This window comes from Bactrocera oleae, chromosome 5 (genome assembly GCF_042242935.1).
Source record: "Bactrocera oleae isolate idBacOlea1 chromosome 5, idBacOlea1, whole genome shotgun sequence".
NCBI classification, from domain to species: domain Eukaryota; kingdom Metazoa; phylum Arthropoda; class Insecta; order Diptera; family Tephritidae; genus Bactrocera; species Bactrocera oleae.
In genome coordinates this window covers 21,598,908-21,623,992 of record NC_091539.1, presented here as the reverse complement: position 1 = coordinate 21,623,992, position 25,085 = coordinate 21,598,908, and positions in this window count along the sequence as shown.

Genomic DNA, 25,085 nt, shown 5'->3' with positions numbered 1-25,085 from the left:
TACTTTATTCGCCGAAAACAAAAAACCGGAAGTTGCTAGGAATTTTGAATTCTTTGGGTTTTCGATTGTCGCTCCTCTGTTCAACATATATAAGCCATTGATATCTCTACGTAAAGTGCACAAGTGCATCTACCACAATCAAACGCTTAATCCTTCTAATTCACCCTGGTTAGGCGCTAAAGTGTAAAATGTAAAATTGAAATGTTTTTGGTCAATTGCCGCGCTCCTGTTTATGGTAGGCGGGTGTATGGTTGTGATTATGAACGATCAGGTTGTCCTCTAGGTGATACATTATGTTTTATTGGCCCATATAGTTTATTCGCCGAAAACAAAAAACCGGAACATGGTAGGAATTTTGAATTTTTTGGGTTTTCGATTGCCGCTCCTCTGTTCAACATATATAAGCCATTGATATCTCTACGTAAAGTGCACAAGTGCATCTACCACAATCAAACGCTTAATCCTTCTAATTCACCCTGGTTAGGCGCTAAAATGTAAAATGTAAAATTGAAATGTTTTTGGTCAATTGCCGCGCTCCTATTTATGATAGGCGGGTGTATGATTGTGATTATGAACGATCATTTTGTCCTCTAGGTGATACATTATGTTTTATAGGCCCATATACTTTATTCGCCGAAAACAAAAAACCGGAAGTTGCTAGGAATTTTGAATTCTTTGGGTTTTCGATTGTCGCTCCTCTGTTCAACACATATAAGCCATTGACATCTCTACGTAAAGTGCACAAGTGCATCTACCACAATCAAACGCTTAATCCTTCTAATTCACCCTGGTTAGGCGCTAAAGTGTAAAATGTAAAATTGAAATGTTTTTGGTCAATTGCCGCGCTCCTGTTTATGGTAGGCGGGTGTATGGTTGTGATTATGAACGATCAGGTTGTCCTCTAGGTGATACATTATGTTTTATTGGCCCATATAGTTTATTCGCCGAAAACAAAAAACCGGAACATGGTAGGAATTTTGAATTTTTTGGGTTTTCGATTGCCGCTCCTCTGTTCAACATATATAAGCCATTGATATCTCTACGTAAAGTGCACAAGTGCATCTACCACAATCAAACGCTTAATCCTTCTAATTCACCCTGGTTAGGCGCTAAAGTGTAAAATGTAAAATTGAAATGTTTTTGGTCAATTGCCGCGCTCCTGTTTATGGTAGGCGGGTGTATGGTTGTGATTATGAACGATCAGGTTGTCCTCTAGGTGATACATTATGTTTTATAGGCCCATATACTTTATTCGCCGAAAACAAAAAACCGGAAGTTGCTAAGAATTTTGAATTTTTTGGGTTTTCGATTGCCGCTCCTCTGTTCAACATATATAAGCCATTGATATCTCTACGTAAAGTGCAGAAGTGCATCTACCACAATCAAACGCTTAATCCTTCTAATTCACCCTGGGTAGGCGCTAAAGTGTAAAATTGAAATGTTTTTGGTCAATTGCCGCGCTCCTGTTTATGATAGGCGTTTGTATGATTGTGATTATGAACGATCAGGTTGTCCTCTAGGTGATACATTATGTTTTATAGGCCCATATACTTTATTCGCCGAAAACAAAAAACCGGAAATTGGTAGGAATTTTGAATTTTTTGGGTGTTCGATTGCCGCTCCTCTGTTCAACACATATAAGCCATTGACATCTCTACGTAAAGTGCACAAGTGCATCTCCCACAATCAAACGCTTAATCCTTCTAATTCACCCTGGTTAGGCGCTAAAATGTAAAATGTAAAATTGAAATGTTTTTGGTCAATTGCCGCGCTCCTATTTATGATAGGCGGGTGTATGATTGTGATTATGAACGATCAGGTTGTCCTCTAGGTGATACATTATGTTTTATAGCCCCATATACTTTATTCGCCGAAAACAAAAAACCGGAAGTTGCTAGGAATTTTGAATTTTTTGGGTTTTCGATTGTCGCTCCTCTGTTCAACACATATAAGCCATTGACATCTCTACGTAAAGTGCACAAGTGCATCTACCACAATCAAACGCTTAATCCTTCTAATTCACCCTGGTTAGGCGCTAAAGTGTAAAATGTAAAATTGAAATGTGTTTGGTCAATTGCCGCGCTCCTATTTATGATAGGCGGGTTTATGATTGTGATTATGAACGATCAGGTTGTCCTCTAGGTGATACATTATGTTTTATAGGCCCATATTCTTTATTCGCCGAAAACAAAAAACCGGAAGTTGCTAGGAATTTTGAATTTTTTGGGTTTTCGATTGTCGCTCCTCTGTTCAACACATATAAGCCATTGACATCTCTACGTAAAGTGCACAAGTGCATCTCCCACAATCAAACGCTTAATCCTTCTAATTCACCCTGGTTGGGCGCTAAAGTGTAAAATGTAAAACTGAAATGTTTTTGGTCAATTGCCGCGCTCCTATTTATGATAGGCGGGTGTATGATTGTGATTATGAACGATCAGGTTGTCCTCTAGGTGATACATTATGTTTTATAGCCCCATATAGTTTATTCGCCGAAAACAAAAAACCGGAACATGGTAGGAATTTTGAATTTTTTGGGTTTTCGATTGCCGCTCCTCTGTTCAACATATATAAGCCATTGACATCTCTACGCAAAGTGCACAAGTGCATCTACCACAAACAAACAGCTTAATCCTTTTAATTCACCCTGGTTAGGCGCTAAAGTGTAAAATGTAAAATTGAAATGTTTTTGGTCAATTGCCGCGCTCCTATTTATGATAGGCGGGTGTATGATTGTGATTATGAACGATCAGGTTGTTCTCTAGGTGATACATTATGTTTTATAGGCCCATATACTTTATTCGCCGAAAACAAAAAACCGGAAATTGCTAGGAATTTTGAATTTTTTGGGTGTTCGATTGCCGCTCCTCTGTTCAACACATATAAGCCATTGACATCTCTACGTAAAGTGCACAAGTGCATCTACCACAATCAAACGCTTAATCCTTCTAATTCACCCTGGTTAGGCGCTAAAGTGTAAAATGTAAAATTGAAATGTTTTTGGTCAATTGCCGCGCTCCTATTTATGATAGGCGGGTGTATGGTTGTGATTATGAACGATCAGGTTGTCCTCTAGGTGATACATTATGTTTTATAGGCCCATATACTTTATTCGCCGAAAACAAAAAACCGGAAGTTGCTAGGAATTTTGAATTTTTTGGGTTTTCGATTGCCGCTCTCTACGTAAAGTGCACAAGTGCATCTACCACAAACAAACAGCTTAATCCTTTTAATTCACCCTGGTTAGGCGCTAAAGTGTAAAATGTAAAATTGAAATGTTTTTGGTCAATTGCCGCGCTCCTGTTTATGGCAGGCGGGTGTATGGTTGTGATTATGAACGATCAGGTTGTCCTCTAGGTGATACATTATGTTTTATAGGCCCATATACTTTATTCGCCGAAAACAAAAAACCGGAAGTAGCTAGGAATTATGAATTGTTTAGGTTTTCGATTGCCGCTCCTCTGTTCAACACATATAAGCCATTGACATCTCTACGTAAAGTGCACAAGTGCATCTACCACAATCAAACGCTTAATCCTTCTAATTCACCCTGGTTAGGCGCTAAAGTGTAAAATGTAAAATTGAAATGTTTTTGGTCAATTGCCGCGCTCCTATTTATGATAGGCGGGTGTATTATTGTGATTATGAACGATCAGGTTGTCCTCTAGGTGATACATTATGTTTTATAGGCCCATATACTTTATTCGCCGAAAACAAAAAACCGGAAGTTGCTAGGAATTTTGAATTTTTTGGGTTTTCGATTGCCGCTCCTCTGTTCAACACATATAAGCCATTGACATCTCTACGTAAAGTGCACAAGTGCATCTACCACAATCAAACGCTTAATCCTTCTAATTCACCCTGGTTAGGCGCTAAAGTGTAAAATGTAAAATTGAAATGTTTTTGGTCAATTGCCGCGCTCCTGTTTATGGTAGGCGGGTGTATGGTAGTGATTATGAACGATCAGGTTGTCCTCTAGGTGATACATAATGTTTTATTGGCCCATATAGTTTATTCGCCGAAAACAAAACACCGGAAAATGGTAGGAATTTTGAATTTTTTGGGTTTTCGATTGCCGCTCCTCTGTTCAACATATATAAGACATTGACATCTCTACGTAAAGTGCACAAGTGCATCTACCACAATCAAACGCTTAATCCTTCTAATTCACCCTGGGTAGGCGCTAAAGTGTAAAATGTAAAATTGAAATGTTTTTGGTCAATTGCCGCGCTCCTATTTATGATAGGCGGGTGTATGATTGTGATTATGAACGATCAGGTTGTCCTCTAGGTGATACATTATGTTTTATAGGCCCATATACTTTATTCGCCGAAAACAAAAAACCGGAAGTTGCTAGGAATTTTGAACTTTTGGGTTTTCGATTGCCGCTCCTCTGTTCAACACATATAAGCCATTGACATCTCTACGTAAAGTGCACAAGTGCATCTCCCACAATCAAACGCTTAATCCTTCTAATTCACCCTGGTTAGGCGCTAAAGTGTAAAATGTAAAATTGAAATGTTTTTGGTCAATTGCCGCGCTCCTATTTATGATAGGCGGGTGTATGATTGTGATTATGAACGATCAGGTTGTCCTCTAGGTGATACATTATGTTTTATAGGCCCATATAGTTTATTCGCCGAAAACAAAAAACCGGAACATGGTAGGAATTTTGAATTTTTTGGGTTTTCGATTGCCGCTCCTCTGTTCAACACATATAAGCCATTGACATCTCTACGTAAAGTGCACAAGTGCATCTCCCACAATCAAACGCTTAATCCTTCTAATTCACCCTGGTTAGGCGCTAAAGTGTAAAATGTAAAATTGAAATGTTTTTGGTCAATTGCCGCGCTCCTATTTATGATAGGCGGGTGTATGATTGTGATTATGAAGGATCAGGTTGTCCTCTAGGTGATACATTATGTTTTATAGGCCCATATACTTTATTCGCCGAAAACAAAAAACCGGAAGTTGCTAGGAATTTTGAATTTTTTGGGTTTTCGATTGCCGCTCCTCTGTTCAACACATATAAGCCATTGACATCTCTACGTAAAGTGCACAAGTGCATCTCCCACAATCAAACGCTTAATCCTTCTTATTCACCCTGGTTAGGCGCTAAAGTGTAAAATGTAAAATTGAAATGTTTTTGGTCAATTGCCGCGCTCCTATTTATGATAGGCGGGTGTATGATTGTGATTATGAACGATCAGGTTGTCCTCTAGGTGATACATTATGTTTTATAGGCCCATATACTTTATTCGCCGAAAACAAAAAACCGGAAGTTGCTAGGAATTTTGAATTTTTTGGGTTTTCGATTGCCGCTCCTCTGTTCAACACATATAAGCCATTGACATCTCTACGTAAAGTGCACAAGTGCATCTCCCACAATCAAACGCTTAATCCTTCTAATTCACCCTGGTTAGGCGCTAAAGTGTAAAATGTAAAATTGAAATGTTTTTGGTCAATTGCCGCGCTCCTATTTATGATAGGCGGGTGTATGATTGTGATTATGAACGATCAGGTTGTCCTCTAGGTGATACATTATGTTTTATAGGCCCATATACTTTATTCGCCGAAAACAAAAAACCGGAAGTTGCTAGGAATTTTGAATTGTTTGGGTTTTCGATTGCCGCTCCTCTGTTCAACACATATAAGCCATTGACATCTCTACGTAAAGTGCACAAGTGCATCTACCACAATCAAACGCTTAATCCTTCTAATTCACCCTGGTTAGGCGCTAAAGTGTAAAATGTAAAATTGAAATGTTTTTGGTCAATTGCCGCGCTCCTGTTTATGGTAGGCGGGTGTATGGTTGTGATTATGAACGATCAGGTTGTCCTCTAGGTGATACATTATGTTTTATAGGCCCATATACTTTATTCGCCGAAAACAAAAAACCGGAAGTTGCTAAGAATTTTGAATTTTTTGGGTTTTCGATTGCCGCTCTCTACGTAAAGTGCACAAGTGCATCTACCACAAACAAACAGCTTAATCCTTTTAATTCACCCTGGTTAGGCGCTAAAGTGTAAAATGTAAAATTGAAATGTTTTTGGTCAATTGCCGCGCTCCTGTTTATGGTAGGCGGGTGTATGGTTGTGATTATGAACGATCAGGTTGTCCTCTAGGTGATACATTATGTTTTATAGGCCCATATACTTTATTCGCCGAAAACAAAAAACCGGAAGTTGCTAAGAATTTTGAATTTTTTGGGTTTTCGATTGCCGCTCTCTACGTAAAGTGCACAAGTGCATCTACCACAAACAAACAGCTTAATCCTTTTAATTCACCCTGGTTAGGCGCTAAAGTGTAAAATGTAAAATTGAAATGTTTTTGGTCAATTGCCGCGCTCCTGTTTATGGTAGGCGGGTGTATGGTTGTGATTATGAACGATCAGGTTGTCCTCTAGGTGATACATTATGTTTTATAGGCCCATATACTTTATTCGCCGAAAAAAAAAAACCGGAAGTAGCTAGGAATTATGAATTTTTTGGGCTTTCGATTGCCGCTCCTCTGTTCAACACATATAAGCCATTGACATCTCTACGTAAAGTGCACAAGTGCATCTACCACAATCAAACGCTTAATCCTTCTAATTCACCCTGGTTAGGCGCTAAAGTGTAAAATGTAAAATTGGAATGTTTTTGGTCAATTGCCGCGCTCCTATTTATGATAGGCGGGTGTATTATTGTGATTATGAACGATCAGGTTGTCCTCTAAGTGATACATTATGTTTTATAGGCCCATATACTTTATTCGCCGAAAACAAAAAACCGGAACATGGTAGGAATTTTGAATTTTTTGGGTTTTCGATTGCCGCTCCTCTGTTCAACACATATAAGCCATTGACATCTCTACGTAAAGTGCACAAGTGCATCTACCACAATCAAACGCTTAATCCTTCTAATTCACCCTGGTTAGGCGCTAAAGTGTAAAATGTAAAATTAAAATGTTTTTGGTCAATTGCCGCGCTCCTGTTTATGGTAGGCAGGTGTATGGTTGTGATTATGAACGATCAGGTTGTCCTCTAGGTGATACATTATGTTTTATTGGCCCATATAGTTTATTCGCCGAAAACAAAAAACCGGAACATGGTAGGAATTTTGAATTTTTTGGGTTTTCGATTGCCGCTCTCTACGTAAAGTGCACAAGTGCATCTACTACAAACAAACAGCTTAATCCTTTTAATTCACCCTGGTTAGGCGCTAAAGTGTAAAATGTAAAATTGAAAAGTTTTTGGTCAACTGCCGCGCTCCTGTTTATGGTAAGCGGGTGTATGGTTGTGATTATGAACGATCAGGTTGTCCTCTAGGTGATACATTATGTTTTATAGGCCCAAATACTTTATTCGCCGAAAAGAAAAATACGGAAGTAGCTAGGAATTATGAATTTTTTGGGTTTTCAATTGCCGCTCCTCTGTTCAACACATATAAGCCATTGACATCTCTACGTAAAGTGCACAAGTGCATCTACCACAATCAAACGCTTAATCCTTCTAATTCACCCTGGTTAGGCGCTAAAGTGTAAAATGTAAAATTGAAATGTTTTTGGTCAATTGCCGCGCTCCTGTTTATGATAGGCGTTTGTATGATTGTGATTATGAACGATCAGGTTGTCCTCTAGGTGATACTTTATGGTTTATTGGCCCATATAGTTTATTCGCCGAAAACAAAAAACCGGAACATGGTAGGAATTTTGAATTTTTTGGGTTTTCGATTGCCGCTCCTCTGTTCAACATATATAAGCCATTGACATCTCTACGCAAAGTGCACAAGTACATCTACCACAAACAAACAGCTTAATCCTTTTAATTCACCCTGGTTAGGCGCTAAAGTGTAAAATGTAAAATTGAAATGTTTTTGGTCAATTGCCGCGCTCCTGTTTATGGTAGGCGGGTGTATGGTTGTGATTATGAACGATCAGGTTGTCCTCTAGGTGATACATTATGTTTTATTGGCCCATATAGTTTATTCGCCGAAAACAAAAAACCGGAACATGGTAGGAATTTTGAATTTTTTGGGTTTTCGATTGCCGCTCCTCTGTTCAACATATATAAGCCATTGATATCTCTACGTAAAGTGCACAAGTGCATCTACCACAATCAAACGCTTAATCCTTCTAATTCACCCTGGGTAGGCGCTAAAGTGTAAAATGTAAAATTGAAATGTTTTTGGTCAATTGCCGCGCTCCTGTTTATGATAGGCGTTTGTATGATTGTGATTATGAACGATCAGGTTGTCCTCTAGGTGATACTTTATGGTTTATTGGCCCATATAGTTTATTCGCCGAAAACAAAAAACCGGAACATGGTAGGAATTTTGAATTTTTTGGGTTTTCGATTGCCGCTCCTCTGTTCAACATATATAAGCCATTGACATCTCTACGCAAAGTGCACAAGTACATCTACCACAAACAAACAGCTTAATCCTTTTAATTCACCCTGGTTAGGCGCTAAAGTGTAAAATGTAAAATTGAAATGTTTTTGGTCAATTGCCGCGCTTCTGTTTATGATAGGCGTTTGTATGATTGTGATTATGAACGATCAGGTTGTCCTCTAGGTGATACATTATGTTTTATAGGCCCATATACTTTATTCGCCGAAAACAAAAAACCGGAAATTGCTAGGAATTTTGAATTTTTTGGGTGTTCGATTGCCGCTCCTCTGTTCAACACATATAAGCCATTGACATCTCTACGTAAAGTGCACAAGTGCATCTACCACAATCAAACGCTTAATTCTTCTAATTCACCCTGGTTAGGCGCTAAAGTGTAAAATGTAAAATTGGAATATTTTTGGTCAATTGCCGCGCTCCTGTTTATGGTAGGCGGGTGTATGGTTGTGATTATGAACGATCAGGTTGTCCTCTAGGTGATACATTATGTTTTATAGGCCCATATACTTTATTCGCCGAAAACAAAAAACCGGAAGTTGCTAGGAATTTTGAATTTTTTGGGTTTTCGATTGCCGCTCTCTACGTAAAGTGCACAAGTGCATCTACCACAAACAAACGCTTAATCCTTCTAATTCACCCTGGTTAGGCGCTAAAGTGTAAAATGTAAAATTGAAATGTTTTTGGTCAATTGCCGCGCTCCTGTTTATGGTAAGCGGGTGTATGGTTGTGATTATGAACGATCAGGTTGTCCTCTAGGTGATACATTATGTTTTATAGGCCCATATACTTTATTCGCCGAAAAGAAAAATACGGAAGTAGCTAGGAATTATGAATTTTTTGGGTTTTCAATTGCCGCTCCTCTGTTCAACACATATAAGCCATTGACATCTCTACGTAAAGTGCACAAGTGCATCTACCACAATCAAACGCTTAATCCTTTTAATTCACCCTGGTTAGGGGCTAAAGTGTAAAATTGAAATGTTTTTGGTCACTTGCCGCGCTCCTATTTATGATAGGCGGGTGTATGATTGTGATTATGAACGATCAGGTTGTCCTCTAGGTGATACATTATGTTTTATTGGCCCATATAGTTTATTCGCCGAAAACAAAAAACCGGAACATGGTAGGAATTTTGAATTTTTTGGGTTTTCGATTGCCGCTCCTCTGTTCAACATATATAAGCCATTGACATCTCTACGCAAAGTGCACAAGTACATCTACCACAAACAAACAGCTTAATCCTTTTAATTCACCCTGGTTAGGCGCTAAAGTGTAAAATGTAAAATTGAAATGTTTTTGGTCAATTGCCGCGCTCCTGTTTATGATAGGCGTTTGTATGATTGTGATTATGAACGATCAGGTTGTCCTCTAGGTGATACATTATGTTTTATAGGCCCATATACTTTATTCGCCGAAAACAAAAAACCGGAAGTTGCTAAGAATTTTGAATTTTTTGGGTTTTCGATTGCCGCTCTCTACGTAAAGTGCACAAGTGCATCTACCACAAACAAACAGCTTAATCCTTTTAATTCACCCTGGTTAGGCGCTAAAGTGTAAAATGTAAAATTGAAATGTTTTTGGTCAATTGCCGCGCTCCTGTTTATGGTAGGCGGGTGTATGGTTGTGATTATGAACGATCAGGTTGTCCTCTAGGTGATACATTATGTTTTATAGGCCCATATACTTTATTCGCCGAAAAAAAAAAACCGGAAGTAGCTAGGAATTATGAATTTTTTGGGCTTTCGATTGCCGCTCCTCTGTTCAACACATATAAGCCATTGACATCTCTACGTAAAGTGCACAAGTGCATCTACCACAATCAAACGCTTAATCCTTCTAATTCACCCTGGTTAGGCGCTAAAGTGTAAAATGTAAAATTGGAATGTTTTTGGTCAATTGCCGCGCTCCTATTTATAATAGGCGGGTGTATTATTGTGATTATGAACGATCAGGTTGTCCTCTAGGTGATACATTATGTTTTATAGGCCCATATACTTTATTCGCCGAAAACAAAAAACCGGAACATGGTAGGAATTTTGAATTTTTTGGGTTTTCGATTGCCGCTCCTCTGTTCAACACATATAAGCCATTGACATCTCTACGTAAAGTGCACAAGTGCATCTACCACAATCAAACGCTTAATCCTTCTAATTCACCCTGGTTAGGCGCTAAAGTGTAAAATGTAAAATTAAAATGTTTTTGGTCAATTGCCGCGCTCCTGTTTATGGTAGGCAGGTGTATGGTTGTTATTATGAACGATCAGGTTGTCCTCTAGGTGATACATTATGTTTTATTGGCCCATATAGTTTATTCGCCGAAAACAAAAAACCGGAACATGGTAGGAATTTTGAATTTTTTGGGTTTTCGATTGCCGCTCTCTACGTAAAGTGCACAAGTGCATCTACCACAAACAAACAGCTTAATCCTTTTAATTCACCCTGGTTAGGCGCTAAAGTGTAAAATGTAAAATTGAAATGTTTTTGGTCAATTGCCGCGCTCCTGTTTATGGTAGGCGGGTGTATGGTTGTGATTATGAACGATCAGGTTGTCCTCTAGGTGATACATTATGTTTTATAGGCCCATATACTTTATTCGCCGAAAAAAAAAAACCGGAAGTAGCTAGGAATTATGAATTTTTTGGGCTTTCGATTGCCGCTCCTCTGTTCAACACATATAAGCCATTGACATCTCTACGTAAAGTGCACAAGTGCATCTACCACAATCAAACGCTTAATCCTTCTAATTCACCCTGGTTAGGCGCTAAAGTGTAAAATGTAAAATTGGAATGTTTTTGGTCAATTGCCGCGCTCCTATTTATAATAGGCGGGTGTATTATTGTGATTATGAACGATCAGGTTGTCCTCTAGGTGATACATTATGTTTTATAGGCCCATATACTTTATTCGCCGAAAACAAAAAACCGGAACATGGTAGGAATTTTGAATTTTTTGGGTTTTCGATTGCCGCTCCTCTGTTCAACACATATAAGCCATTGACATCTCTACGTAAAGTGCACAAGTGCATCTACCACAATCAAACGCTTAATCCTTCTAATTCACCCTGGTTAGGCGCTAAAGTGTAAAATGTAAAATTAAAATGTTTTTGGTCAATTGCCGCGCTCCTGTTTATGGTAGGCAGGTGTATGGTTGTGATTATGAACGATCAGGTTGTCCTCTAGGTGATACATTATGTTTTATTGGCCCATATAGTTTATTCGCCGAAAACAAAAAACCGGAACATGGTAGGAATTTTGAATTTTTTGGGTTTTCGATTGCCGCTCTCTACGTAAAGTGCACAAGTGCATCTACTACAAACAAACAGCTTAATCCTTTTAATTCACCCTGGTTAGGCGCTAAAGTGTAAAATGTAAAATTGAAAAGTTTTTGGTCAATTGCCGCGCTCCTGTTTATGGTAAGCGGGTGTATGGTTGTGATTATGAACGATCAGGTTGTCCTCTAGGTGATACATTATGTTTTATTGGCCCATATAGTTTATTCGCCGAAAACAAAAAACCGGAACATGGTAGGAATTTTGAATTTTTTGGGTTTTCGATTGCCGCTCTCTACGTAAAGTGCACAAGTGCATCTACCACAATCAAACGCTTAATCCTTCTAATTCACCCTGGTTAGGCGCTAAAGTGTAAAATGTAAAATTGAAATGTTTTTGGTCAATTGCCGCGCTCCTGTTTATGGTAGGCGGGTGTATGGTTGTGATTATGAACGATCAGGTTGTCCTCTAGGTGATACATTATGTTTTATTGGCCCATATAGTTTATTCGCCGAAAACAAAAAACCGGAACATGGTAGGAATTTTGAATTTTTTGGGTTTTCGATTGCCGCTCCTCTGTTCAACATATATAAGCCATTGATATCTCTACGTAAAGTGCACAAGTGCATCTACCACAATCAAACGCTTAATCCTTCTAATTCACCCTGGGTAGGCGCTAAAGTGTAAAATGTAAAATTGAAATGTTTTTGGTCAATTGCCGCGCTCCTGTTTATGATAGGCGTTTGTATGATTGTGATTATGAACGATCAGGTTGTCCTCTAGGTGATACTTTATGTTTTATTGGCCCATATAGTTTATTCGCCGAAAACAAAAAACCGGAACATGGTAGGAATTTTGAATTTTTTGGGTTTTCGATTGCCGCTCCTCTGTTCAACATATATAAGCCATTGACATCTCTACGCAAAGTGCACAAGTACATCTATCACAAACAAACAGCTTAATCCTTTTAATTCACCCTGGTTAGGCGCTAAAGTGTAAAATGTAAAATTGAAATGTTTTTGGTCAATTGCCGCGCTCCTGTTTATGATAGGCGTTTGTATGATTGTGATTATGAACGATCAGGTTGTCCTCTAGGTGATACATTATGTTTTATAGGCCCATATACTTTATTCGCCGAAAACAAAAAACCGGAAATTGCTAGGAATTTTGAATTTTTTGGGTGTTCGATTGCCGCTCCTCTGTTCAACACATATAAGCCATTGACATCTCTACGTAAAGTGCACAAGTGCATCTACCACAATCAAACGCTTAATCCTTCTAATTCACCCTGGTTAGGCGCTAAAGTGTAAAATGTAAAATTGAAATATTTTTGGTCAATTGCCGCGCTCCTGTTTATGGTAGGCGGGTGTATGGTTGTGATTATGAACGATCAGGTTGTCCTCTAGGTGATACATTATGTTTTATAGGCCCATATACTTTATTCGCCGAAAACAAAAAACCGGAAGTTGCTAGGAATTTTGAATTTTTTGGGTTTTCGATTGCCGCTCTCTACGTAAAGTGCACAAGTGCATCTACCACAAACAAACGCTTAATCCTTCTAATTCACCCTGGTTAGGCGCTAAAGTGTAAAATGTAAAATTGAAATGTTTTTGGTCAATTGCCGCGCTCCTGTTTATGGTAAGCGGGTGTATGGTTGTGATTATGAACGATCAGGTTGTCCTCTAGGTGATACATTATGTTTTATAGGCCCATATACTTTATTCGCCGAAAAGAAAAATACGGAAGTAGCTAGGAATTATGAATTTTTTGGGTTTTCAATTGCCGCTCCTCTGTTCAACACATATAAGCCATTGACATCTCTACGTAAAGTGCACAAGTGCATCTACCACAATCAAACGCTTAATCCTTTTAATTCACCCTGGTTAGGCGCTAAAGTGTAAAATTGAAATGTTTTTGGTCACTTGCCGCGCTCCTATTTATGATAGGCGGGTGTATGATTGTGATTATGAACGATCAGGTTGTCCTCTAGGTGATACATTATGTTTTATTGGCCCATATAGTTTATTCGCCGAAAACAAAAAACCGGAACATGGTAGGAATTTTGAATTTTTTGGGTTTTCGATTGCCGCTCCTCTGTTCAACATATATAAGCCATTGACATCTCTACGCAAAGTGCACAAGTACATCTACCACAAACAAACAGCTTAATCCTTTTAATTCACCCTGGTTAGGCGCTAAAGTGTAAAATGTAAAATTGAAATGTTTTTGGTCAATTGCCGCGCTCCTGTTTATGATAGGCGTTTGTATGATTGTGATTATGAACGATCAGGTTGTCCTCTAGGTGATACATTATGTTTTATAGGCCCATATACTTTATTCGCCGAAAACAAAAAACCGGAAATTGCTAGGAATTTTGAATTTTTTGGGTTTTCGATTGCCGCTCCTCTGTTCAACATATATAAGCCATTGACATCTCTACGCAAAGTGCACAAGTACATCTACCACAAACAAACAGCTTAATCCTTTTAATTCACCCTGGTTAGGCGCTAAAGTGTTAAATGTAAAATTGAAATGTTTTTGGTCAATTGCCGCGCTCCTGTTTATGATAGGCGTTTGTATGATTGTGATTATGAACGATCAGGTTGTCCTCTAGGTGATACATTATGTTTTATAGGCCCATATACTTTATTCGCCGAAAACAAAAAACCGGAAATTGCTAGGAATTTTGAATTTTTTGGGTGTTTGATTGCCGCTCCTCTGTTCAACATATATAAGCCATTGACATCTCTACGCAAAGTGCACAAGTACATCTACCACAAACAAACAGCTTAATCCTTTTAATTCACCCTGGTTAGGCGCTAAAGTGTAAAATGTAAAATTGAAATGTTTTTGGTCAATTGCCGCGCTCCTGTTTATGGCAGGCGGGTGTATGGTTGTGATTATGAACGATCAGGTTGTCCTCTAGGTGATACATTATGTTTTATAGGCCCATATACTTTATTCGCCGAAAACAAAAAACCGGAAGTAGCTAGGAATTATGAATTTTTTGGGTTTTCGATTGCCGCTCCTCTGTTCAACACATATAAGCCATTGACATCTCTACGTAAAGTGCACAAGTGCATCTACCACAATCAAACGCTTAATCCTTCTAATTCACCCTGGTTAGTCGCTAAAGTGTAAAATGTAAAACTGAAATGTTTTTGGTCCTTTGCCGCGCTCCTATTTATGATAGGCGGGTGTATTATTGTGATTATGAACGATCAGGTTGTCCTCTAGGTGATACATTATGTTTTATAGGCCCATATACTTTATTCGCCGAAAACAAAAAACCGGAAGTTGCTAGGAATTTTGAATTTTTTGGGTTTTCGATTGCCGCTCCTCTGTTCAACACATATAAGCCATTGACATCTCTACGTAAAGTGCACAAGTGCATCTACCACAATCAAACGCTTAATCCTTCTAATTCACCCTGGTTAGGCGCTAAAGTGTAAAATGCAAAATTGAAATGTTTTTGGTCAATTGCCGCGCTCCTGTTTATGGTAGGCGGGTGTATGGTAGTGATTATGAACGATCAGGTTGTCCTCTAGGTGATACATTATGTTTTATTGGCCCATATAGTTTATTCGCCGAAAACAAAACGCCGGAAAATGGTAGGAATTTTGAATTTTTTGGGTTTTAGATTGCCGCTCCTCTGTTCAACATATATAAGCCATTGACATCTCTACGTAAAGTGCACAAGTGCATCTACCACAATCAAACGCTTAATCCTTCTAATTCACCCTGGGTAGGGGCTAAAGTGTAAAATGTAAAATTGAAATGTTTTTGGTCAATTGCCTCGCTCCTGTTTATGATAGGCGTTTGTATGATTGTGATTATGAACGATCAGGTTGTCCTCTAGGTGATACATCATGTTTTATTGGCCCATATACTTTATTCGCCGAAAACAAAAAACCGGAAGTTGCTAGGAATTTTGAATTTTTTGGGTTTTCGATTGCCGCTCCTCTGTTCAACACATATAAGCCATTGACATCTCTACGTAAAGTGCACAAGTGCATCTCCCACAATCAAACGCTTAATCCTTCTTATTCACCCTGGTTAGGCGCTAAAGTGTAAAATGTAAAATTGAAATGTTTTTGGTCAATTGCCGCGCTCCCATTTATGATAGGCGGGTGTATGGTTGTGATTATGAACGATCAGGTTGTCCTCTAGGTGATACATTATGTTTTATAGGCCCATATACTATATTCGCCGAAAACAAAAAACCGGAAGTAGCTAGGAATTATGAATTTTTTGGGTTTTCGATTGCCGCTCCTCTGTTCAACACATATAAGCCATTGACATCTCTACGTAAAGTGCACAAGTGCATCTACCACAATCAAACGCTTAATCCTTCTAATTCACCCTGGTTAGGCGCTAAAGTGTAAAATGTAAAATTGAAAGGTTTTTGGTCAATTGCCGCGCTCCTGTTTATGGTAGGCGGGTGTATGGTTGTGATTATGAACGATCAGGTTGTCCTCTAGGTGATACATTATGTTTTATAGGCCCATATACTTTATTCGCCGAAAACAAAAAACCGGAAGTTGCTAAGAATTTTGAATTTTTTGGGTTTTCGATTGCCGCTCTCTACGTAAAGTGCACAAGTGCATCTACCACAAACAAACAGCTTAATCCTTTTAATTCACCCTGGTTAGGCGCTAAAGTGTAAAATGTAAAATTGAAATGTTTTTGGTCAATTGCCGCGCTCCTATTTATGATAGGCGGGTGTATGGTTGTGATTATGAACGATCAGGTTGTCCTCTAGGTGATACATTATGTTTTATAGGCCCATATACTATATTCGCCGAAAACAAAAAACCGGAAGTAGCTAGGAATTATGAATTTTTTGGGTTTTCGATTGCCGCTCCTCTGTTCAACACATATAAGCCATTGACATCTCTACGTAAAGTGCACAAGTGCATCTACCACAATCAAACGCTTAATCCTTTTAATTCACCCTGGTTAAGCGCTAAAGTGTAAAATGTAAAATTGAAATGTTTTTGGTCAATTGCCGCGCTCCTATTTATGATAGGCGGGTGTATTATTGTGATTATGAACGATCAGGTTGTCCTCTAGGTGATACATTATGTTTTATAGGCCCATATACTTTATTCGCCGAAAACAAAAAACCGGAAGTTGCTGGGAATTTTGAATTTTTTTGGTTTTCGATTGCCGCTCCTCTGTTCAACACATATAAGCCATTGACATCTCTACGTAAAGTGCACAAGTGCATCTACCACAATCAAACGCTTAATCCTTCTAATTCACCCTGGTTAGGCGTTAAAGTGTAAAATGTAAAATTGAAATGTTTTTGGTCAATTGCCGCGCTCCTGTTTATGGTAGGCGGGTGTATGGTTGTGATTATGAACGATCAGGTTGTCCTCTAGGTGATACATTACATTTTATAGGCCCATATACTTTATTCGCCGAAAACAAAAAACCGGAAGTTGCTAAGAATTTTGAATTTTTTGGGTTTTCGATTGCCGCTCTCTACGTAAAGTGCACAAGTGCATCTACCACAAACAAACAGCTTAATCCTTTTAATTCACCCTGGTTAGGCGCTAAAGTGTAAAATGTAAAATTGAAATGTTTTTGGTCAATTGCCGCGCTCCTGTTTATGGTAGGCGGGTGTATGGTTGTGATTATGAACGATCAGGTTGTCCTCTAGGTGATACATTATGTTTTATAGGCCCATATAGTTTATTCGCCGAAAACAAAAAACCGGAAGTAGCTAGGAATTATGAATTTTTTGGGTTTTCGATTGCCGCTCCTCTGTTCAAAACATATAAGCCATTGACATCTCTACGTAAAGTGCACAAGTGCATCTCCCACAATCAAACGCTTAATCCTTCTAATTCACCCTGGTTAGGCGCTAAAGTATAAAATGTAAAATTGAAATGTTTTTGGTCAATTGCCGCGCTCCTATTTATGATAGGCGGGTGTATGATTGTGATTATGAACGATCAGGTTGTCCTCTAGGTGATACATTATGTTTTATAGGCCCATATAGTTTATTCGCCGAAAACAAAAAACCGGAAGTAGCTAGGAATTATGAATTTTTTGGGTTTTCGATTGCCGCTCCTCTGTTCAAAACATATAAGCCATTGACATCTCTACGTAAAGTGCACAAGTGCATCTCCCACAATCAAACGCTTAATCCTTCTAATTCACCCTGGTTAGGCGCTAAAGTGTAAAATGTAAAATTGAAATGTTTTTGGTCAATTGCCGCGCTCCTATTTATGATAGGCGGGTGTATTATTGTGATTATGAACGATCAGGTTGTCCTCTAGGTGATACATTATGTTTTATAGGCCCATATACTTTATTCGCCGAAAACAAAAAACCGGAAGTTGCTAGGAATTTTGAATTTTTTGGGTTTTCGATTGCCGCTCCTCTGTTCAACACATATAAGCCATTGACATCTCTACGTAAAGTGCACAAGTGCATCTCCCACAATCAAACGCTTAATCCTTCTAATTCACCCTGGTTAGGCGCTAAAGTATAAAATGTAAAATTGAAATGTTTTTGGTCAATTGCCGCGCTCCTATTTATGATAGGCGGGTGTATGATTGTGATTATGAACGATCAGGTTGTCCTCTAGGTGATACATTATGTTTTATAGGCCCATATAGTTTATTCGCCAAAAACAAAAAACCGGAAGTAGCTAGGAATTATGAATTTTTTGGGTTTTCGATTGCCGCTCCTCTGTTCAACACATATAAGCCATTGACATCTCTACGTAAAGTGCACAAGTGCATCTACCACAATCAAACGCTTAATCCTTCTAATTCACCCTGGTTAGGCGCTAAAGTGTAAAATGTAAAATTGAAATGTTTTTGGTCAATTGCCGCGCTCCTATTTATGATAGGCGGGTGTATTATTGTGATTATGAACGATCAGGTTGTCCTCTAGGTGATACATTATGTTTTATAGGCCCATATACTTTATTCGCCGAAAACAAAAAACCGGAAGTTGCTAGGAATTTTGAATTTTTTGGGTTTTCGATTGCCGCTCCTCTGTTCAACACATATAAGCCATTGACATCTCTACGTAAAGTGCACAAGTGCATCTACCACAATCAAACGCTTAATCCTTTTAATTCACCCTGGTTAGGCGCTAAAGTGTAAAATTGAAATGTTTTTGGTCACTTGCCGCGCTCCTATTTATGATAGGCGGGTGTATGATTGTGATTATGAACGATCAGGTTGTCCTCTAGGTGATACATTATGTTTTATAGGCCCATATACTTTATTCGCCGAAAACAAAAAACCGGAAGTTGCTAGGAGTTTTGAATTTTTTGGGTTTTCGATTGCCGCTCCTCTGTTCAACACATATAAGCCATTGACATCTCTACGTAAAGTGCACAAGTGCATCTACCACAATCAAACGCTTAATCCTTCTAATTCACCCTGGTTAGGCGCTAAAGTGTAAAATGTAAAATTGAAATGTTTTTGGTCAATTGCCGCGCTCCTGTTTATGGTAGGCGGGTGTATGGTTGTGATTATGAACGATCAGGTTGTCCTCTAGGTGATACATTATGTTTTATAGGCCCATATAGTTTATTCGCCGAAAACAAAAAACCGGAAGTAGCTAGGAATTATGAATTTTTTGGGTTTTCGATTGCCGCTCCTTTGTTCAACACATATAAGCCATTGACATCTCTACGTAAAGTGCACAAGTGCATCTACCACAATCAAACGCTTAATCCTTCTAATTCACCCTGGTTAGGCGCTAAAGTGTAAAATGTAAAATTGAAATGTTTTTGGTCAATTGCCGCGCTCCTATTTATGATAGGCGGGTGTATTATTGTGATTATGAACGATCAGGTTGTCCTCTAGGTGATACATTATGTTTTATAGGCCCATATACTTTATTCGCCGAAAACAAAAAACCGGAAGTTGCTAGGAATTTTGAATTTTTTGGGTTTTCGATTGCCGCTCCTCTGTTCAACACATATAAGCCATTGACATCTCTACGTAAAGTGCACAAGTGCATCTACCACAATCAAACGCTTAATCTTTCTAATTCACCCTGGTTAGGCGCTAAAGTGTAAAATGTAAAATTGAAATGTTTTTGGTCAATTGCCGCGCTCCTGCTTATGATAGGCGTTTGTATGATTGTGATTATGAACGGTCAGGTTGTCCTCTAGGTGATACATCATGTTTTATTGGCCCATATAGTTTATTCGCCGAAAACAAAAAACCGGAAGTTGCTAGGAATTTTGAATTTTTTGGGTTTTCGATTGCCGCTCCTCTGTTCAACACATATAAGCCATTGACATCTCTACGTAAAGTGCACAAGTGCATCTACCACAATCAAACGCTTAATACTTCTAATTCACCCTGGTTAGGCGCTAAAGTGTAAAATGTAAAATTGAAATGTTTTTGGTCACTTGCCGCGCTCCTATTTATGATAGGCGGGTGTATGATTGTGATTATGAACGATCAGGTTGTCCTCTAGGTGATACATTATGTTTTATAGGCCCATATACTTTATTCGCCGAAAACAAAACCGGAAGTTGCTAGGAATTTTGAATTTTTTGGGTTTTCGATTGCCGCTCCTCTGTTCAACACATATAAGCCATTGACATCTCTACGTAAAGTGCACAAGTGCATCTACCACAATCAAACGCTTAATACTTCTAATTCACCCTGGTTAGGCGCTAAAGTGTAAAATGTAAAATTGAAATGTTTTTGGTCACTTGCCGCGCTCCTATTTATGATAGGCGGGTGTATGATTGTGATTATGAACGATCAGGTTGTCCTCTAGGTGATACATTATGTTTTATAGGCCCATATACTTTATTCGCCGAAAACAAAAAACCGGAAGTTGCTAGGAATTTTGAATATTTTGGGTTTTCGATTGCCGCTCTCTACGTAAAGTGCACAAGTGCATCTACCACAATCAAACGCTTAATCCTTCTAATTCACCCTGGTTAGGCGCTAAAGTGTAAAATGTAAAATTGAAATGTTTTTGGTCAATTGCCGCGCTCCTATTTATGATAGGCGGGTGTATTATTGTGATTATGAACGATCAGGTTGTCCTCTAGGTGATACATTATGTTTTATAGGCCCATATACTTTATTCGCCGAAAACAAAAAACCGGAAGTTGCTAGGAATTTTGAATTGCCGCTCCTCTGTTCAACACCAATAAGCCATTGACATCTCTACGTAAAGTGCACAAGTGCATCTACCACAATCAAACGCTTAATCCTTCTAATTCACCCTGGTTAGGCGCTAAAGTGTAAAATGTAAAATTGAAATGTTTTTGGTCAATTGCCGCGCTCCTATTTATGATAGGCGGGTGTATGGTTGTGATTATGAACGATCAGGTTGTCCTCTAGGTGATACATTATGTTTTATTGGCCCATATAGTTTATTCGCCGAAAACAAAACACCGGAAAATGGTAGGAATTTTGAATTTTTTGGGTTTTCGATTGCCGCTCCTCCGTTCAATATATATAAGCCATTGTCATCTCTACGTAAAGTGCACAAGTGCATCTACCACAATCAAACGCTTAATCCTTTTAATTCACCCTGGGTAGGCGCTAAAGTGTAAAATGTAAAATTGAAATGTTTTTGGTCAATTGCCGCGCTCCTGTTTATGATAGGCGTTTGTATGATTGTGATTATGAATGATCAGGTTGTCCTCTAGGTGATACATCATGTTTTATTGGTCCATATAGTTTATTCGCCGAAAACAAAAAACCGGAACATGGTAGGAATTTTGAATTTTTTGGGTTTTCGATTGCCGCTCCTCTGTTCAACACATATAAGCCATTGACATCTCTACGTAAAGAGCACAAGTGCATCTCCCACAATCAAACACTTAATCCTTGTAATTCACCCTGGTTAGGCGCTAAAGTGTAAAATGTAAAATTGAAATGTTTTTGGTCAATTGCCGCGCTCCTATTTATGATAGGCGGGTGTATGATTGTGATTATGAACGATCAGGTTGTCCTCTAGGTGATACATTATGTTTTATAGGCCCATATAGTTTATTCGCCAAAAACAAAAAACCGGAAGTAGCTAGGAATTATGAATTTTTTGGGTTTTCGATTGCCGCTCCTCTGTTCAACACATATAAGCCATTGACATCTCTACGTAAAGTGCACAAGTGCATCTAACACAATCAAACGCTTAATCCTTCTAATTCACCCTGGTTAGGCGCTAAAGTGTAAAATGTAAAATTGAAATGTTTTTGGTCAATTGCCGCGCTCCTATTTATGATAGGCGGGTGTATTATTGTGATTATGAACGATCAGGTTGTCCTCTAGGTGATACATTATGTTTTATAGGCCCATATACTTTATTCGCCGAAAACAAAAAACCGGAAGTTGCTAGGAATTTTGAATTTTTTGGGTTTTCGATTGCCGCTCCTCTGTTCAACACATATAAGCCATTGACATCTCTACGTAAAGTGCACAAGTGCATCTACCACAATCAAACGCTTAATCCTTTTAATTCACCCTGGTTAGGCGCTAAAGTGTAAAATTGAAATGTTTTTGGTCACTTGCCGCGCTCCTATTTATGATAGGCGGGTGTATGATTGTGATTATGAACGATCAGGTTGTCCTCTAGGTGATACATTATGTTTTATAGGCCCATATAGTTTATTCGCCGAAAACAAAACACCGGAAAATGGTAGGAATTTTGAATTTTTTGGGTTTTCGATTGCCGCTCCTCTGTTCAATATATATAAGCCATTGTCATCTCTACGTAAAGTGCACAAGTGCATCTACCACAATCAAACGCTTAATCCTTTTAATTCACCCTGGGTAGGCGCTAAAGTGTAAAATGTAAAATTGAAATGTTTTTGGTCAATTGCCGCGCTCCTGTTTATGATAGGCGTTTGTATGATTGTGATTATGAATGATCAGGTTGTCCTCTAGGTGATACATCATGTTTTATTGGTCCATATAGTTTATTCGCCGAAAACAAAAAACCGGAACATGGTAGGAATTTTGAATTTTTTGGGTTTTCGATTGCCGCTCCTCTGTTTAACACATATAAGCCATTGACATCTCTACGTAAAGAGCACAAGTGCATCTCCCACAATCAAACACTTAATCCTTGTAATTCACCCTGGTTAGGCGCTAAAGTGTAAAATGTAAAATTGAAATGTTTTTGGTCAATTGCCGCGCTCCTATTTATGATAGGCGGGTGTATGATTGTGATTATGAACGATCAGGTTGTCCTCTAGGTGATACATTATGTTTTATAGGCCCATATAGTTTATTCGCCAAAAACAAAAAACCGGAAGTAGCTAGGAATTATGAATTTTTTGGGTTTTCGATTGCCGCTCCTCTGTTCAACACATATAAGCCATTGACATCTCTACGTAAAGTGCACAAGTGCATCTACCACAATCAAACGCTTAATCCTTCTAATTCACCCTGGTTAGGCGCTAAAGTGTAAAATGTAAAATTGAAATGTTTTTGGTCAATTGCCGCGCTCCTATTTATGATAGGCGGGTGTATTATTGTGATTATGAACGATCAGGTTGTCCTCTAGGTGATACATTATGTTTTATAGGCCCATATAGTTTATTCGCCGAAAACAAAAAACCGGAAGTTGCTAGGAATTTTGAATTTTTTGGGTTTTCGATTGCCGCTCCTCTGTTCAACACATATAAGCCATTGACATCTCTACGTAAAGTGCACAAGTGCATCTACCACAATCAAACGCTTAATCCTTTTAATTCACCCTGGTTAGGCGCTAAAGTGTAAAATTGAAATGTTTTTGGTCACTTGCCGCGCTCCTATTTATGATAGGCGGGTGTATGATTGTGATTATGAACGATCAGGTTGTCCTCTAGGTGATACATTATGTTTTATAGGCCCATATACTTTATTCGCCGAAAACAAAAAACCGGAAGTTGCTAGGAATTTTGAATTTTTTGGGTTTTCGATTGCCGCTCCTCTGTTCAACACATATAAGCCATTGACATCTCTACGTAAAGTGCACAAGTGCATCTACCACAGTCAAACGCTTAATCCTTCTAATTCACCCTGGTTAGGCGCTAAAGTGTAAAATGTAAAATTGAAATGTTTTTGGTCAATTGCCGCGCTCCTGTTTATGGTAGGCGGGTGTATGGTTGTGATTATGAACGATCAGGTTGTCCTCTAGGTGATACATTATGTTTTATTGGCCCATATAGTTTATTCGCCGAAAACAAAACACCGGAAAATGGTAGGAATTTTGAAGTTTTTGGGTTTTCGATTGCCGCTCCTCTGTTCAGCATATATAAGCCATTGACATCTCTACGTAAAGTGCACAAGTGCATCTACCACAATCAAACACTTAATCCTTGTAATTCACCCTGGGTAGGCGCTAAAGTGTAAAATGTAAAATTGAAATGTTTTTGGTCAATTGCCGCGCTCCTGCTTATGATAGGCGTTTGTATGATTGTGATTATGAACGGTCAGGTTGTCCTCTAGGTGATACATCATGTTTTATTGGCCCATATAGTTTATTCGCCGAAAACAAAAAACCGGAAGTTGCTAGGAATTTTGAATTTTTTGGGTTTTCGATTGCCGCTCCTCTGTTCAACACATATAAGCCATTGACATCTCTACGTAAAGTGCACAAGTGCATCTACCACAATCAAACGCTTAATACTTCTAATTCACCCTGGTTAGGCGCTAAAGTGTAAAATGTAAAATTGAAATGTTTTTGGTCACTTGCCGCGCTCCTATTTATGATAGGCGGGTGTATGATTGTGATTATGAACGATCAGGTTGTCCTCTAGGTGATACATTATGTTTTATAGGCCCATATACTTTATTCGCCGAAAACAAAAAACCGGAAGTTGCTAGGAATTTTGAATTTTTTGGGTTTTCGATTGCCGCTCCTCTGTTCAACACATATAAGCCATTGACATCTCTACGTAAAGTGCACAAGTGCATCTACCACAATCAAACGCTTAATACTTCTAATTCACCCTGGTTAGGCGCTAAAGTGTAAAATGTAAAATTGAAATGTTTTTGGTCACTTGCCGCGCTCCTATTTATGATAGGCGGGTGTATGATTGTGATTATGAACGATCAGGTTGTCCTCTAGGTGATACATTATGTTTTATAGGCCCATATACTTTATTCGCCGAAAACAAAAAACCGGAAGTTGCTAGGAATTTTGAATATTTTGGGTTTTCGATTGCCGCTCTCTACGTAAAGTGCACAAGTGCATCTACCACAATCAAACGCTTAATCCTTCTAATTCACCCTGGTTAGGCGCTAAAGTGTAAAATGTAAAATTGAAATGTTTTTGGTCAATTGCCGCGCTCCTATTTATGATCGGCGGGTGTATTATTGTGATTATGAACGATCAGGTTGTCCTCTAGGTGATACATTATGTTTTATAGGCCCATGTACTTTATTCGCCGAAAACAAAAAACCGGAAGTTGCTAGGAATTTTGAATTTTTTGGGTTT